The sequence below is a fragment of the Astatotilapia calliptera genome, chromosome 3 (genome assembly GCF_900246225.1).
Source record: "Astatotilapia calliptera chromosome 3, fAstCal1.2, whole genome shotgun sequence".
In the NCBI taxonomy this organism is placed as follows: Eukaryota; Metazoa; Chordata; class Actinopteri; order Cichliformes; family Cichlidae; genus Astatotilapia; species Astatotilapia calliptera.
In genome coordinates this window covers 37,175,284-37,180,207 of record NC_039304.1, presented here as the reverse complement: position 1 = coordinate 37,180,207, position 4,924 = coordinate 37,175,284, and the positions used below count along the sequence as shown (strand labels likewise).

Below are 4,924 nucleotides of genomic sequence, written 5' to 3'. Positions count from 1 at the left end.
TATTTTTGCTTGAAATAAATGTGAAATGGTTCATTTTTGGATTTACAGAATAAATAAGAAAAAAAGCAATATATACTTGAAACAAGTCTAATCATCTAACACATGAGACTGGAAACTAGCTTGTAATGTTCAAAACAAGATGGACAAGATAATCTGGCTAAATTTAAGACAATAAATCTTGTCAAGCTACAAGAAATTTGCAGTGTGGCACCAAAAAAGGTTCTTCTATGGCATCAGTCTAAAGAATCACTTTTGGTTCCAGTTGGCACCTTTATTTTTCTGAGTGTATATGAAGCTAAAATTTCACAGCAATCATTATGCATGTTCACATTTTCTACCATAAAGCTTTCATGCACATAAGACGCAGATGAGCAGAGCCGAAGACGTGATTGCTCTTAAATGGAATGATGCAGGTGGATGTCTCAGACTTTAGTTATTAGACCCCAAAATATGTGAGATGTGGAACACACGCACAGACCAGTTGGATTCAATGCTTGAGATTTTAATCATGAAGACGAAAAAGAAAAGTTCATTCTGGAGAATAAAGATTTACTAAAAGCATTCTTTCCATTGCACATTCAGTTTGCTCCTGTTGAAAGAGAAAACCACTTTATGTCACTTGTCGTGTCGTTCCTTATATAGCGTTACAGCAAAGAAAAAGAAGTAAAGATGTAAAATGGGATTTTTCAAGGGGGATATATGAGATCATTTGCTTCTTTGTCCAGTGAACCATACCATCATGCCAGGAATTATCTTCTTTTCCAGACGCAGACATATGGGTATCGGTAGTGACAGTAGATATCGTTCATGCACTTGTGTCCTTTAAGCACCAAAAACCAACATTAAGTGAAATCATGATAACATGAACACATACTTATTTGTACTGAGGATAAGATTTCGTTTTTTATGACAGCAAACCACCTTTTGACCATAGTTTCACAACATATATAAATACATAAATATATAGATATCATTTGATATATACATATATATTCATATTTAATGAAATACCACAATGTTTTGTTATGTAATATTAACTGAAAGATACTGTTATTTTGAACTGAAACAACCAGTGTAAGTATTTGACACACCAAACAAGTCTGGATACCCCCAACATCAGCATTACACTTTATTCATATACTTACTTGACCAGTTCATGTGCATGCAGTGCTCACTGCGGCGAGCATTGTTAGGCTCTCCGCGGCGAGCATTGTTAGGCTCTCCGCGACACCAGTACGTAAAACTGAAAGGAGTTCCATCGATCCAAAATCAATGATGCTCCTATAAAACAGAACAAAATGGACAATAATGCATTTAAAACTATGTACATAAATAGAAAATTATCAAAGTAAAATGCTTGATATGCAAGCCTTTGTTTCATGATCAGTAATATACCTTCTGAGCATCAGAGCCTCCAAGCCATGTAATTGGGTAACTGTGAGTGGCACGATATATGACCCTTTGAATCACCCGGTACTCTCTGAGGTTGCGTACAGATGCCAGGTTTGCATGCATAGACTGACAGTGTCTCTGTAGTGCAGATCAACAGACACCAGAAATTTCAAAGAAAAAAAAAGCGATTTAACCAAGCTGGACTTTATAAAATATTAAAGGGAATTAACAGAGATGGGACAAATGAAAAAATCCAAATCACTGTTTTTACCTGAGCATGAGCCCAATCCAAACGATAGGGAAAATAGCGGTAGTATCTGTTGCCGTACCAATACCATCTCTTCTCAACAAGATGTTCTTCTGATGACAAGGAAATAATACTTGAGTAAAAGTAATTAAGGATTTTAAAGTGTACATATTTGTTGGTGTATTTTAACATATTGGTTATATGTAACATTTCTGGAAATATTTTCTCTCCAGGGCCTCAAAACAACTTTGTGCTGAAGATTTAACTGCACATAAGCAGGATATTGATGTGATGCGTCACAGAAATGGGATTAATTTCAGTGAAAATCCTGAAAATGTTGACCAACCTGATGGCTTTGCCTCTGTCCCACCATCTTCTGGAAGAGCAGGACAAAGTAAAACATTTAACCGTCAAAGTTGACAATTATATTCATACTGTTATTTGTATGATTAGTTCACACATACAGTGGGGCAAAAAAGTATTTAGTCAGTCACCGATTGTGCAAGTTCCCCCACTTAAAATGATGACAGAGGTCAGTAATTTGCACCAGAGGTACACTTCAACTGTGAGAGACAGAATGTGAAAAAAAAAAATCCATGAATTCACATGGTAGGATTTGTAAAGAATTTATTCGTAAATCAGGGTGGAAAATAAGTATTTGGTCACCTCAAACAAGGAAAATCTCTGGCTCTCACAGAACTGTAACGTCTTCTGTAAGAAGCTTTTCTGTCCCCCACTCGTTACCTGTATGAATGGCACCTGTTTGAACTCATCATCTGTATAAAAGACACCTGTCCACAGCCTCAAACAGTCAGACTCCAAACCAGAGGCGGAGTCAGACATTTGAAACACCTGGGGCTTAGCCCAAAAGGGTAGTATGCATGTGGAAATGACTGAAAGATTAATTGGCTCTGTTTTGAGTTTTGTTCAAAAAAGAATGACTTCATATAGGAAAAAATATATCACATATGCAGGACACCATCAACTAGTTTTTTAATTAAGCAGCAAGGCAGAACAAAGTCGGGGCTGTATCAAGACACGAGGACTAAAACCCAATTCAACCAGACCCAGAACTGATCCAGAATTAAAACAGAACTACAACAGTTCAAAATCAGGACTACTTGGTATTTAACCAAGACAGAACCAGAATCAGAACTAGATGATAGTAGCACTAAAAATCATCATAGACCTGCACTACACTTATTTTTTAATTCTACCAAAGTCCACTATTTAGATTGAGAAAAGTTTATATAATTATTTAGCCTTGTTGTGCAAACAAGCCTGCATAACTTAATAAATATAGAATTTGAAAAATAACAAACCTAAAAAGAAACACTAGGTACGAGATACATGAGTACCTATGATACGGTGGTACTTTTGGTAAACAACCATTTGACTAACATGTTTGTCTCACCTGCTCTTGTTCCATCTCTGTTCTGTCCTCATTCTCCTCTCTCTCCCTCTCTGTTCCTCTCTCTCACCCTCTCTGTTCCTCTCTCTCCCTCTTTGTGCTGACAATCATCAAATATACAGTTGAAACCAGATATTTATGTACTCTTCAGATAAAAACACCTTTTTAAATTGTAACATCAAATCAGACTAAATGTTTATTTTTTTTAGATTGATAAATATAAAAAACATATTTGTTAACTTTAAGAGTAAAGAGAGAAACTATCTGTATTTCTTAATTGCAAATGGCACCAAATTGTATTCAAAACTGCGCCACACTTATGGAGCTCCACAGTTCTTTTTCTGGTGTTTTGGTTGATATCTCTTGATTTTCCCATGTCACAGAAACAGGCTCTGTGTTTTGCCTTATATGCATCCACAGCTGTGCCACCAGTTTACTCACATGGACTCTACTAACCTATCAGAAGCTTCTTCAGCTCAGAATGGAATCGTCTGGAGTTTTCTTATTAATTAACAATAAACTTAGTGTACATGTACTCCTACATTTGATGAAAGTGATAATAAATAGGCAGGTCTGTCTCTCTTTATTCTGACATTTAACTAATTCAAAAGATATTTCAATATTTATCTAAAACAAAAGTTTACTCTAAATTGATGTTGTACAGTAAAAATGTTTTATGTTTTCTCCCTAAAGTGTATGTAAATATCTGGTTACAAATGTGAATATCCTGCTGTGTACTGAAATCCCTCTTGTTTTTCATAGAAATATACTGAACAACATACAAAGCATAATATATAAAATAACATTTACCTGAGTTTTTTTCTTTGAAAGAGCCCTCTAATGTCCATTCTTATATTTCAGTACATAACTGAAACGGATTTAGTCGGGGAGGGTAAGAACTGAAAATATGAAATAAACACACGTAAGATAAGACTCTATAAAAAAAAAAAAAAGCATTTGTTCAGCTTTTCATTTCGCCATTTGTTGATTCACTTGAAGAGCAAGTAAAATAATATTGGTCAAGTGATCAGTTTGATATCAATCTTTCGTGATGCACCGTCATATTTACATTATTTGTACGGTACGAATGATTTGCTTTGGTACCTGCTCAAACTTAAGCTCTCCTTAGTATGGCTGGCTCCGTTTCTCCAACAGCGCACTCACAGGCAGCAGCTGCCCCGCCCTCTCGCTCAGTCGCTTAGTGCCTGAGCTCAGATCATACCAATATCAGGGGGGATTCACGCACAGTCGTAAATTCCCACAGTGTGCACTATGTGCTTCGAATATTGTGTGTACTTTTTGTTTTATACAGTTGTCAGCCAGGCATCTAACTATGAAAAAAATTACACTCCAAAAGACCCCGGGCTTCTGACAAAACAACCCGGGCTTAAGCCCAGTAAGCCACCCCCAGGCTCCGCCCCTGCTCCAAACTCCGCCATGGCCAAGACCAAAGAGCTTTCGAAGGACACCAGGAAAAGTATTGTAGACCTGCACCAGACTGGGAAGAGTGAATCTACAATAGGCAAGCAGCTTGGTGTGAAAAAATCAACTGTGGGAGCAATCATCAGAAAATGGAAGACATACAAGACCACTGATAATCTCCCTCGATCTGGGGCTCCACGCAAGATCTCATCCCGTGGGGTCAAAATGATCATGAGAACGGTGAGCAAAGATCCCAGAACCACACGGGGGGACCTGGTGAATGACCTGCAGAGAGCTGGGACCAAAGTAACAAAGGTCACCATCAGTAACACACTACAACGGCAGGGAATCAAATCCCGCAGTGCCAGACGTGTTCCGCTGCTGAAGCCAGTGCATGTCCAGGCCCGTCTGAAGTTTGCCAGAGAGCACATGGATGATACAGCAGAGGATTG

The 4,924-nt window shown here is 37.7% G+C and overlaps 1 pseudogene; it reads right to left on the bottom strand.

Moving 5' to 3' along the window:
• Window positions 1-699: 699 nt before the first annotated feature.
• LOC113014468 (ladderlectin-like) lies at window positions 700-4,489 on the bottom strand (annotated as a pseudogene).
• Window positions 4,490-4,924: the final 435 nt, after the last annotated feature.